Source organism: Dermacentor variabilis, chromosome 6, assembly GCF_050947875.1.
Source record: "Dermacentor variabilis isolate Ectoservices chromosome 6, ASM5094787v1, whole genome shotgun sequence".
NCBI classification, from domain to species: domain Eukaryota; kingdom Metazoa; phylum Arthropoda; class Arachnida; order Ixodida; family Ixodidae; genus Dermacentor; species Dermacentor variabilis.
In genome coordinates this window covers 187,881,057-187,895,012 of record NC_134573.1, presented here as the reverse complement: position 1 = coordinate 187,895,012, position 13,956 = coordinate 187,881,057, and the positions used below count along the sequence as shown (strand labels likewise).

At 48.4% G+C, this 13,956-nt stretch overlaps 1 protein-coding gene across 2 annotated transcripts in view; it reads left to right on the top strand.

Moving 5' to 3' along the window:
• Window positions 1-13,956, top strand: part of LOC142585966 (uncharacterized) — a 219,347-nt gene that overhangs the window by 68,459 nt on the left and 136,932 nt on the right. The gene's annotated exons all lie outside the window — the stretch shown is intronic.

The window sequence follows — 13,956 nt, the reverse complement described above, 5'->3', positions numbered from 1 at the left end:
ATCACTTGCAAGGTGATGCCGAGGAGAGGGTGACGCAAAAGAGAGGAGTGATTAGATCCCTCTATAGTTTTCAAGTTTGTTTTATCTCTACGGGCGAGCCAATCAAACAGCAGGAATTCGCACTGCGAATTTAGCCGAAACGGTACCGTTGTCCCGTGTCCTATACCGGAACTCTAATGACTGACGTTCAGCGTCCGAAATCCAACCAGGATGGAATGGAGAGGGAATGTGACTGCCTTAATCGTGTTGGGTATGGCTTCGTTGGCCATGGATGCTGCTGACAAAGTTATTCCTTTATGTATATATAAAAATCAGAAGACGAAAGAACAGAAGTAAGACTGGAGGTGATAGCAAGCATTGTTAACTGCAGTTGTGGTGGCTGCCACAGGACCGCCGCGGCGGGCTGCAGTACCAAGCACGCATTTGAAGCAGTGTTCCTTCTGTATAAGGCTCAACAATCATGGCGAAGTCAGTTTTCGTATATTAGTCCCTTCATTTATAGTTTTCGCCACGGACTTTAATTATACTAGTACAGCACATGGTGAACTTAATTACGGTGCCGGTTGCTGTGACTTACCATGACTTGCTAGGGCATGACATGGTGCGACAAGAGCCGAAGACCCGCCGTGGTTGCTCAGTGGCTATGGTGTTGGGCTGCTGAGCACGAGGTCGCGGGATCGAATCCCGGCCACGGCGGCCGCATTTCGATGGGGGCGAAATGCGAAAACACCCATGTGCTTAGATTTAGGTGCACGTTAAAGAACCCCAGGTGGTCAAAATTTCCGGAGTCCTCCACTACGGCGTGCCTCATAATCAGAAAGTGGTTTTGGCACGTAAAACCCCAAATATTATTATTATTAAGAGCCGAAGGTCGAATTGTTATTTGGAAGATTAAGACTTGCTAAGAAATATAGCGAAAAAAAGGGAAAGAGTAATTCCCGTGCCAACGCTTGGGCAAGAGCGCTGTCTTCGTTCATAAATTAAGTGACAAGAATTTCGTCATAGCAGTCGCAAGGTGCCTAGAATGTGATGCAGGCGCAGTCTGCTTCACCCGAACTGCACAAAACCGGTACAGGTATGCCGTTTAGGCATGCCGCTCGTTTTCTCGACAGGTGTTTGGGAGCAGAAGAGTCAGTCGTCAGACTCGTCTTTTGAACGAGCCATGTCTGTTGACAAACGCAGCATCTGACATCCGCAGGGTGTCATTGATGACGGGCTCCGCAACTCGAAGAACTGAAATAGGTTTAATGCTTAGAAAGGTAGAACGGCTGCGGTACTCCCGAGAATGGGTGTAATATATAACTACCGAATGGGTAAGTGTGTTTTTAAGTGGGTGGCTCACACAGAAACCAGGAGCTTTATGAAAACAGCGGAAGAGCAGTGGACGACGGTGCATGGCCGTCACGTGTGGGGCGAACGTCTGTTCGAAGCCGTCCCGCTGTACCCGGTCACAGATCGAAGCGCAAGCGATCCTCGGCAGCGCTGCGCCGAAACCGTGCGAGCGAGCGCAGTGGCGGGACGTCGCACAAGGCAGCGCTCGACCGAGAGCGCGCCGACAGACGCGGCGGGACGCGTCGACCGCATGCGGCGACGGCACCTGTGGCGTCGAGCAACGACGACACCTCGGCGGCTGCGATCGCGTCCTCCTCGCACCGCGAGCACGCGGGGAGGCCGCCGAATTTTTCCCACGGCCAGGCGCGACTCTACCCGGCCGCGTGATTTGCGGCGTCACTGGGCGGAGGAGAGGGAGAGGGGGGTGTGTGCGCGCGCGTGTGCTGAAGCAGCCACTGACAGCCACGCTCCGCAGGGACCGCGTGGACACAGGGAGCAGCGGCACTCGGTGAGTTGTGCGCTTTAAGCTGCACCAACACAAGGCATCGAGTTCCCTACAAAAACTACCAGAGAGAATTCGGCGCTGCGATCGTTCAGCTGCCACGGAAATTATGGGTAGTACTTGGATATGACCAATTTTCGTGATTGTGGCTTCAGACGTTGCGTGATTACGCTTTATCTTTTTAAAGTTCTAGGAATCACTCCTTCTAAATGCATGAAGGCAATAAGTTTCCGCACACATTCATATACATTGCGGTTTGCGAATAACGCAATATTTTGTTGAAAATGATCAATTTGCAAAGCCACCAAGCCGTTTTAAACCAGAATGACAAAGATTAAGCAGATCCATGTGCAACGCATCATTCTCACCCGCACTGAGCAGCCAATTTAGTAGCCCCCGCAGACACTAGAGTTACTGTGTATATACATACGCTCCCTATATAAGGTAGCTCCAGTAAACACTAATGACAGAGTTTCCTCAAGTAATAGCTAGCAACTAAGCAGGCGCCACAGAAAACCGAAGAGGACCGTGAAGAATCGCGGGGCTGGTGGTGGTGGGAACATTTCATTCAAGAAGTTAACACTGGGAGGCTTAGATCGCAGCCTGGACTATCAGCTGGTGGGGCTGGCACGCGAAGCAGCAATCGCCAAGGCTCTCTGGCCTAAGGGAGCCGCCCACCTTGGACGAAGAAAGAACTCTTTCACGCTGATTCTCGTAATAAATGTTTACTCTCTCTCTCTCTTTCTCGTGATATTTTTTATAAATTATGCCATAAGTTGCCTTTCGGGTCTTTCACTGGTAGTTTATATTTAAAACTTGGACTCTCTCATCCAAGTGGAGGGGAAGCGGGCTCTTCTACTCCTTGTCCGAGGATTCAGGGGCATGTCGGATCGCTTTCACAAGCAAACATTGTTGACAACAAAGACTACGCTCGTCCTTTACTAGACTAAACATATGTTATTTTCTCAATCAAGAAAATAACGTTCCAATGAAGAACTTGCATGTTTCTGTATTCTTTTTTTGTTAATCTGCATTTAAAAGGCTTATTACCACAGGATTCAGGTCGCCACTTTGGCCTGGGCGCCATTTTCACAAAGCTACTTCGTCGTAGTTGCCTTAAAATGAATGCACGTCCGTAACAACATCAAAATGACTCTCATATTTATCGAACCAATTGGCTAAGGTCAATCTAAAATATGCTCAAAACGGCTACCATTTTCCGAATTTTGAGTCAGCTGTCGTCTTTGTAGGAGGCATGTCACAATATATTACGGTACCGCCCGAAGAGTAATCGTATATATATATATTGTAATGGGTGCACTGAACAGTTCCGATGGTAACGTCTCTTCGTAACCGAGGAGGCAGGTGACGCAGAGCAGGAACAGCTGGTAGCTCTAACGGCTCACACTCGTGCCAAGCACTGGCGATCCGGCTGGCCCACTGGATGCACAGCAGGCATGGAAGAGACGATCTGGCTGGCCTTGTTCCTGTGCTCTTCTTCTTCATTACAATATATATATATATATATATATATATATATATATATATATATATATATATATATCAGCACAGGTATCATGATGTCATATCATTCGTTGATCTACAGCAGCGACAAAAGTGAATCAACTCGGGCGTTATCGCTTTTAATCAGTTGCTCAATGCCGATGGTGGTGTCGCAGACATCGCAACTACCTCGCCCAAGATGGACACGAGGACTATTCCGTTTGAGAAAAGGATTTCAGTGAAGCAGCGTACTTGGAAAAAAAAGAAAGAAAAGACATTCGCACAAATTAAATTAGTCACGACGACATACACGAGCGCTGTCATACACAAGCATGTCAGCGCCTGTGTAAGTCATCATCATTCATGTTTGTGTGAACGTCTATTTTTCCATGTGCACTGCTTCATCAAAATAATGGATCACCAACTAACCCGTCAGTACATATTAAGTAAGTTCATAAAAGGGGCAACAGTTTATCCAGAATGTCTGTTCCTTCTGCGGAGCCGATCGAGGGAGGGCGCTAGAAAAATGTGGGCCGGAATAGTCTAATATTTCTACTCCAATTCTCTTGCTTCGGTAGTTGCCCGAACGGCGGTCCGTCCACATTATCACCAGAGTTGACCGATCGTGGACAGCGCATAACAAGAAAGGAACGGAACCAGCCGAGTCGCTGCATCGTACTGGCCATCGCTTTATCGTTTTGCCTCTGCTGGGCGATGGCATGCCTGCCAGCAATCTCCAATTACCCGTGTCTTGCGTTGGCCGACTCCGTCCTGCAGTGCCCGCAATATTTTCTGAGCAGATGCGGTGCGCACTTGGGAGCCGGACGCGCTAAGCACTGGGACGTCGCGCATCATTGGCGCTTAGTAACCCGTACCTACCAGGTTATGCTGACAGTGACGGTGTCTGTGCGTGCGTCTTGGAGGCGACAACAGACAACACTGTACAGCGAACGAGAACGGCGTTGCGTGTGGTGGTTGCTCCCGATGAACGTGTCCGGCTGATATGCCTGCTGCTGTGGCAGTAAACGAGTGCTGATCTCGCGCACGAACTTCAGTCGACAAATGAGCGCAGATTGTTACTTTCTTTTGTTCCGGCGGTATACATTGCATTTTCTCCAAGATGAGGCGCATCGAGTCGTAAATTTCTGCGAGGGCTAATCTTCAAGGCCACCTACAGGTGCCGTTCCGTAAAGCTAGGAAGGAAAAGCTTGGGCTGGACTCGGCTATCAGTCGGAACTCCTCTTGCTTCGTGCTTCCCACGCTGGCTGTTACTGTGTGACGCTGTTACGGCCCCTGCAAACTACTTAAGTTCTGCAAATGCACGCCACACTAAGACTCATACACATGCTTGTTGGGCCAATGTGGCGGTAAACGTATGGCAAACAGCTGCGGCAAACACGTTCTGCGGAAACACGCAAGGTGCAGGAAGGTTCGTGAAAGGGAGAATTGTCGTCCACTCGACCTCAGCATGAAGACACAAAGGAAATACACACGGATTTTTCTGAAAGAAAGCTTCGTAGTTGAAGAAAAGCTCATACAAGTCCGGGGTCACCGTCGTGTGCCAGATGCTGCGCCCATTCCACGTTGGCGGTCTGCTGTAATGCGGGGACGTCCGCTCCGTGCGTGATTGCCGCCGCGAGTGGCAAATGCCGCAGGAGCGCGCACGCGATGGGCGGCATGCGGCAGCCGCACGCTTTCCGTGGGAAACGCGCGCCGCTATTGTGGCCACTCCCGCCCCTCTCTCCCCGCGCGCGCTCAAACGCGTGCAGCGAGGGCGAAGCCACTACGACGGGCTGGACGAGCGTAGAGAAACGGCCTACCACACCTTGCCCCACACGTCGTGCATTTTATTTCACCGAAGAAATAACCAAACTGACCTAAGAATTTTCTGCGCAAGCGTTTGCAATAACCGCTCCTTTAAAGCTGTCTTCGCGCCGCACTGTGCCTTGTGAAAAGAAGTAGGATGACTTCTCTACACGCTCAGCGTTCACAAGGATGCACGGAACTGAGCGTGGAAAGCTGCTTCTGTCTCAGTGCTGGTGCAGAACGGGCGCTTATAGTGGGGCCTCACTAATATCGTGCAGCATTGCGGAGCCCCACAGATAGCTCTTGTCAGCGGACCCGAATTCGCGGAGCTCCCTGAACGCACCACCAACGCCAGTGTGCTGACCAATCACTATGATCAATGACTTGAATGGCCGGACATCCAGTCAATCGGGAACCGTAGGTGCCCGAGGATGAATTGATGTCCTGCTTAGCTGACGACAGTCGTCGCTTTTAACAGCAGTGCACGCTATTATTAAGGCTGAGTGAAGTGCATTCGTTTCCAGCTAGCCACGAGGCCCCATCGGTGGAGAGAAGGGGAGAGGGGTGCGTTCGCGTGCGGGACGGTGCCTTTCGAGGCGAAAAGCGCTTTTTTTTTTTTTTGCTGCTGCTCGCGCCATCCACCGTTGTTTCCTTGCCGTTGTGCATGCTTTCCAGTTTTCTGCTTCCATTTATTTAGTTCGCATGCAGAGAGACAAACACAGCATTCTACGCCCACATCGTTTATACCGTACTAATCACATAAAACCTCTTAAGGGCGAGATAGAAAATGGGCGCCCACCTGAAAGCAGCATGAAGCTACAGAGAAAGCTCGTAAGGCTTTTGCAGAAAGAAACCTTTCTAGAAAAAAAAAACGAAAAAAAAAGACAAAAAAAGGTCAGATTTATTTTTTTTTCCATTTGACGGGGCGAAATACAATAACGCTCTTCTAATTAAATTTGGGTGCACGTTACAGACTCCAGGTGGTCAAAATTATTCCAGAGCAACAAACTAGGTGTCGCTTATAACCGACTGTATGATTAACTTAGATTTAATTTTAATTAAGCGTCTGGTTAATATCTGTGGACAGGAAGGCAACAATTTAGGTCTGAAATTTAGCCTTGAAAAAATCTGGTGTTATGGTATTCAATGAACACAGTGAACAGACAGTTAATTCAGGGCCTGGAAATACCTCGGGTAAAATAATGTAAACATCTTGGTATATGGATCAACGAAGCCGATATATATCTGGAAACACGGGAAAGAACAATAACAGCAAAGGGGAAGAGAAATGCGGCCATAATGAAACACAGAGCGCTATGGGCAATACTAACTGCAATACCAACTCGCCCAATCCTCAACCCTAGGTATGGGGATACAATAGGTGCGAGGTGCTCCGGGCTATGTGGAAAGGTTTAATGTTTCCAGGACTTACTTTTGGAAATGCGGTTGTTTGCTTAAAATCAGGGGTACGATCAGAACTCGATGGGAACCAAAGGTCAGCGGGTCGCCTCGCATTGGGCGCTCACGGGAAGACTACAAATGAAGCTGTGCAGGGTGATATGGGCTGGACTAGTTATGAAGCGAGGGAAGCTCGCAGTAAAATTGATTATGAAGAACGACTTAGGGATATGGACGTAAATGGGCTGGGAAAGTGTTGAGGTACTTGTACAGGAAAAACCTTGATTCACAGTGGAGGAAAAGATCTAGGAGGCTTACGAGCAAGTATGCGACCTGTATGGTGACTCGAGTATTATTGCGCAAGAAAAAAGGCACGGACGCAAGAGAAGAGCACACACGAAGCGCTTGGTGTGTGTTCTTATTCTCTTACGCCCGTGCCTTTTCTGCTGCGCAATAATACTTGAGTAATGGATTACCAATTTGGCCCGGAATGCTGCTCTCAATAAGCTGTATGGTGAGCAACACAGCAACAAAGAACGTCAAGCTGAAAGTCAAAGACAATCTCAAAAGACAATCTCATTGGTGGCGGCAATGGAAAAGAAACCTGCTATGAGTAACCATCATCATCATCATCATCATCATCATCCTGGTTACGCCCACTGCAGGGCAAAGGCCTCTCCCATACTTCTCCAACTACCCCGGTTGTGTACTAATTGTGGCCATGTTGTCCCTGCAAACTTCTTAATGTCATCAGCCCACCTAACTTTCTGCCGCCCCCTGCTACGCTTCCTTTCTCTTGGAGCCCTTAATGTCCGTAACCCTTAAGGGTCCGTAACCCTTAATGACCATCCGTGATCTTCCCTCCTCATTACATGTCCTGCCCATGCACATTTCTTTTTCTTGATTTCAACGAAGATGTCATCAACTCGCGTTTGTTCCCTCACCCAATCTGCTCTTTTCTTATCCCTTAATGTTACACCCACCATTCTTCTTTCCATAGCTCGTTGCATCGTCCTCAATTTAAGCAGAACCCTTTTCGTAAACTTCCAGGTTTCTGCCCCATACGTGAGTACTGGTAAGACACAGCTGTTATATACTTTTCTCTTGAGGGATAGTGGCAACCTGCTGTTAATGATTTGAGAATGCCTGCCAAACGCACCCCAACCCATTCTTATTTTTCGCATTATTTCAGTCTCATTGTCTGAATCCGAGGTCACTACCTGCCCTAAGTAGGTGTATTCCCTTACCACTTCCAGTGCCTCGCTACCTATCGTAAATTGCTGTTCTCTTCCGAGACTGTTAAACATTATTTCAGTTTTCTGCAGATTAATTTTAGACCCATCCTTCGGCTTTGCCTCTCCAGGTCAGTGAGCATGCATTGCAATTGGTCTCCTGAGTTACAAAGCAAGGCAATATCATCAGAGAATCGCAAGTTCCTAAGGTATTCTCCATTAACTTTTATCCCCAATTCTTCCCACTCCAGGTCTCTGAATACCTCCTACAAACACGCTGTGAATAGCATTGCAGAGATCGCATCTCCCTGCCTGACGCCTTTCTTTATTGGGATTTTGTTGCTTTCTTTATGGAGGACTACGGTGGCTGTGGAGCCGCTATAGATATCTTTCAGTATTTTTACATATGGCTCGTCTACACCCTGATTCCGTAATGCATCCATGACTGCTGAGGTTTCGACTGAATCAAACGCTTTTTCGTAATCAATGAAAGCTATATATAAGGGTTGGTTATATTCTGCACATTTCCCTATCACCTGATTGATAGTGTGAATATGGTTCATTGTTGAGTAGCCTTTACGGAATCCTGCCTGCTCCTTTGGTTGACAGAAGTCTAAGGTGTTCCTGATTCTATTTGCGATTACCTTAGTAAATAGTTTGTAGGCAACGGACAGTAAGCTGATCGGTCTATAATTTTTCAAGTCTTTGGCGTCCCCTTTGTTATGGATTAGGATTATGTTAGCGTTCTTCCAAGATTCCGGCACACTCGAGGTCATGATGCATTGTATATATATGGTGGCCAGTCTTTCTAGAACAATGTTCCCACCATCCTTCAACAAATCTGCTGTTACCTGATCCTCCCCAGCTGCCTTTCCCCTTTGCATAGCTCCCAAGGCGTTCTTTACTTCTTCCGGCGTTACTTGTGGGATTTCAAATTCCTCTAGACTATTCTCTCTCACATTATCATCGTGGGTGCTACTGGTACTGTATAAATCTCTATAGAACTCCTCAGCCACTTGAGCTATCTCATCCATATTAGTAATGATATTGGCGGCTTTGTCTCTTAACGCCTACATCTGATTCTTGCCTATTCCTAGTTTCTTCTTCACTTCTTTTAGGTTTCCTCCGTTCCTGAGAGCATGTTCAATTCTATCCATGTTATAGTTCCTTATGTCAGCTGTTTTACGCTTGTTGATCAACTTAGAAAGTTCTGCCAGTTCTATTCTAGCTGCAGGCTTTCATACATTGGCGTTTCTTGATCAGATCTTTCGTCTCGTGCGATAGCTTACTGGTATCCTGTCTAATGGAGTTACCACCGACTTCTGTTGCACACTCCTTAATGATGCCCATAAGATTGTCGTTCATTGCTTCAACACTAAGGTCCTCTTCCTGAGGTAAAGCCGAATACTTGTTCTGTAGCTTGATCCCGAATTCCTCTCGTTTCCCTCTTACCGCTAACTCATTGGTTGGCTTCTTATGTACCAGTTTCTTCCGTTCCCTCCTCAAGTCTAGGCTAATTCGAATTCTTACCATCCTATGGTCATTGCAACGCACCTTGCCGAGCACGTCCACATCTTGTATGATGCCAGGGTTAGCGCAGAGTATGAAGTCTATTTCATTTCTAGTCTCGCCATTCGGGCTCCTCCACGTCAACTTTCGGCTAACCCGCTTGCGGAAGAAGGTATTCATTATCCGCATATTATCCTGTTCTGCAAACTCTACTAACAACTCTCCCCTGCTATTCCTAGAGCCTATTCCATATTCCCCCACTGATTGAAGCTTCTGCCGGAATGATCGGAAACAGGCGCCGGAAGGAAGACACCGATTACGCCTGTTCCGGTGGCACGTTCAAGTGTGCGGCACAGTGAAGGTGAAAAAAAAATAGATTGCAGACAAGTGAGCACCAGAGCTTGAAATTAACAGAGCGGCAGCAGCGAGTTCCGGGAAGCCGCGAAGGAAAACGGCAGCTGTCATTTTTCACCTCTGGCACGCGCGCCCATGGCGCGTAGAGAACTCTTCGCCGGATGTGGGCCGCACGCGCAGCAGGAGGAGGGTAGACCGACCAGCGGCGCTTCCGCGTCAAGTTCTCAGTTTGTCCACCTGGTACACGTCGGCTGCGTGATGCCTGCTCATGGAAAGATTTTGTTGCGCGTGTGAACACCGGCGAACAAGACATGTCATGTTGCGTGCTGTTATAAGGGCCCATGTACCTCCACAACATCAGTTGTACTGTGCCCCAAGAAAGAGCCTCCGTTCAAGCACAGCGTAAAGATGAATGCTAGTTATGCCATATTGGACAGACCACGAGTTCTTGAGAAAAGTGCTCAGCGGTGTAATCAACTGAACTTGTTCTGCTCGAAGGCACACAGTGTGTACACGAAAGATACAACTCGATACCGACTGAATAACGAAAGGTTTTATCGTGACTCGAAAGTCATAGCAGAGACAAAAACAAAGAAAACACTTCATTTGTTAAATCATATATATGGAGTAAAGCTCTGAGACACCACGCTGTTACTGCGTGCGGTGTCGCGTTAAGAGTCGCGTTGATTCAAGAGACAGTTCTGCCGAGGTGGTAGCGTGAACTATCGAACCGCGTGCTGACCCTGTTGTATGTGCATTCCTTTGTTTTAAATATATTCTTTTTATTAGGTAGCATGTATTAGGCTCATAAGCACAGCTTCATTCCCCTATATTCAAAGGCAATAGAAGCGTGGCGTCCTGTTGTGAAACTATTATCGGTGATCAATCGTTGATCCCCTTTTGAAACTTATTGTTTAATAATTTTTTTGTATGACCTTCCTGTTAGTGCAGATATGTTATTACAAAACCTATATTATCTTGTTGTACGGTGTAATTATTCCTGCATAATGATGTTACTGTACAAGTTCCTGACATTCTTCTTCTTCCTGTGTACAAATGGCACATAATACTAAACGGGCCTAGTTTAGGAACCCATGTCGTCACCTTCCGCCTCAGCACCATGACAATAATATATTTATGTAATGTCAAATAAACGCATTCTCATTATTTCACTTTCCATTCTCTCAGCCCTTTGTTGCGTACTCCAGGGTAGCGTACCGTACTGCTGCCGAGAAGTAGCGACGCCTGCCTATCGAAGCTCGACCGACATTACTTATTGGGTAGCGTGGCGTTGTCGGCGGGCTGCAGGCATCCGGTAGACCATGGCGACCAAGCAGGGGCGAGACGATTTGCTAGTGCGAAACTTGCACGGTTTATTCAAAGGTAGTTGAAAGAAAATAAGAAGAGCATGAAGTACGAAGTATCAAGTATGAAGTCTATCAAAAGTGCGTTTCGGAGCCCCTTAAATAGGCTCTCTACAAGTGTGGGCGGGATGTTGCTTCCGTCGATGACACGTGACAGGCACCGAGAGAGGGCCCCTCCTCCTGCAATACCGAGCACGGGAAGGAGAAGTCGATCCTCTTTTCGACGAATCCGGGGAGAAGGTCGGGTGAATGACCTCTCCGGCGCCGTGTGGTCCGGCCAAGAGAGGGTAAAGGGATGACGTAGCACCCACGGTGCCACGACCATGAGAGGGGAAGGGGATGACGTATCACCCTTGGCGTCCGGCCATCCCTAACACCTTCGGGTAGCAGGAAGCTGCTATCACGGGGATCCCAATCGTCGGTACGGCTGACAAGAAATGAATTAATTCTCAGAAAAAAAAGATCCTTACAAAGTACGGCTCCCAGCGTTCGTTGTTGCTGTTGAAGCCGAATCAGAAAAAAAATTATAGGTGTACTGGCAGTGGGATTCGAACTGCGCATACCTGGTGGTCCCCACCGGGGCTACTCCAGCGAGTGCGCGCCGCTAACAAACGAGCCCACGTTGCCGTCATGCCCCGTTGTCGGTAGCTTGTTTCGTGCGTTGTTGAGCTCATGTATAACTATGCCACTTTTGCGAAGAATTACGTAAATGTCACTACGTAAGTACTGTTTGTTTTTGCTGTGATATCCACTGACCCAAGTTGGCATCAAAGAGGTTCAGAAGTACTTCGGTTTGGCCTAGTTGGTGTTTACTGCATATCACATATATCTTTCCTATCCATTCTCTTCCGCTGTCCCCGTCTTTATTTGCGGTCAGTATGATATATGTCAAAGAGGTTCCCTGAATGGAGGCACGTGCCCAGTTGCATGCACCCAGTGGAGCACTAGCTAGTGGCTTAAGGGGCACATACGCAGGGGCACACATTTTTAGACTGCACTAACTTCGGGAGCGTCCAACGAAAACGGCCAGATGCACGGCAAAAACTGGGTCGACTCGGACAATTAGGAATGCTTCGCTTAAACCTCAGTTGAAAGTGCGCCGTCGTTGTCTATATCTGTCCGTTGGCGTCGCTTAAGCGATGTCTGACCCCAGTACACGCGTGGAACACAGAGGATGAGTCCCCGAGGTGGATGCGCCAGTATGTTGCAAGGGTGCTAGCATCATAATTCTAAGCGCATTTACAGTATAGCAATTTGGGATGGGGTCGGAAAACCTCCGTTTCCTTCTCATTTTTTTTCTTGCTTAGCAGCGGTCCTTGTTCCTTTTCGATCGATGCTTGCTATATCGCATCAACCAAAGCATACTTTTGGTGACTCGGGACATGCTTGTTAACTATATGCGGTGAAGCTTTATTTAGTTATTTTGTTGGAGAGCCTCATACCAAACAGTGAGTGGACGTGCGCATGGGATAAAGAAAGTTACGCAGGTCCCACGCAGCTTGGAGATTAATGTTACGATGCATGTTGCTGGTAAATTATTTGTATAGCCTCGTTCGAGGTTCCTCAAAGTCTTGGCGGTGCAACGTGTCCGTGTAGCGATCGCATGTTTGCGCGATGACAACGGAGGACGCATAGAAGGAACAGGACACAGTCGCTGTGTGTGCACGTCTTGTTTCGTCTATGCGTCCTTGTGCTGATTGCGCTATGCACTGGAAAACTTTTAAGATGACGTACCAACAATCACAAATCTCTACACCGATCTTACTTCATGTAATATTCTGACTTTTTTCTCGTGTAGTGCTTCTCGTTCGCTTGCGTGAGATACTCACCTGCCTCACGTCTGCCGGCCTCCAACTCAACATTAAGAAGTGCCGTTTTGCTGCTCGCGAGTTAACAATGTAGGGACACATTGTATCGAAGGACGGTATGCTTCCGGACCCAGCCAAGCTTCGCGTGGTCGCAGAGTTTCCGATGCCGACCACTCTTAAAGCGCTCCGCAGACTCTGCTCTTATTTTCGGCGTTTTGTGCGCAATTTTGCAACTATCATGGCACCACTGACCAATTCGCTTACCACTAGCAATTGACGGCATCTCCGCGTGGTCACCTTCGCGTGATGAAGCCTTCAAGCAACTACGCCGCCTACTTCACTACCGATTCTTCGACACTGCGATCACACAGCGCCTGCAGAGGCACACACAGACGCCAGCGGCTTCAAACTTGGTACAGTCCTCGCACAGCGGAAAGACGGCTACGACGAGTACGCCGTCGCGATTGTTGCGACACCTATTTCTTGAACCTCGACCGGCGTTACTACTCGGTAGCATGACGTTGTCGGCAGGCTGCAGGCGTCCTGTAGACCATGGCGATCAGGCAAGGACGAGACGATTTGTCGTGCGAAACTTGTACTGTTTATTCAATGGTTGATGAAGGAAATAGAAGAAGAGAATGAATGATTGTAAAAGTACATTGCGGGGCCGCTCAAATAGGCCCACTAAAATCGTAGGCGGGATCTTGCTCACGTCAACGTCACGTGACATGCACTGAGTCCCTTCGCTGCTTGGCGGCTGCTCCCACTTTCCTAGGCGACGTTGCCCGGGTTTGCCTTCTCTGGCGGCAACCCGCAGGTCCGGGATGGACGGCTGATCCTTTCTTCTAGGCGACGCTGGTCGCGGAAATGGCCTCCCCTAGAGTCGGACAGTTCGCGGAAAGAGTCTCTCCTAGAGTCACACAGTCTCTGAGAAGGGTTCTCCATTGGTCGCGCACACACAAAGGGGACTGTAAACACTGCGGGGCGCCCGCCAGACCGGCAGCCACTCGAGACAACCATAGCAAATTAGGAATCCATTCTCCATTTCGGTCGAGCAGGGTCTTTCGGGCGTCCTTTTTGCCCGGGGTGTTACACGCGAACTGTAACAGTATGCGAGCCGCACTTTAGAGAAGACAGAAGCCAACTAC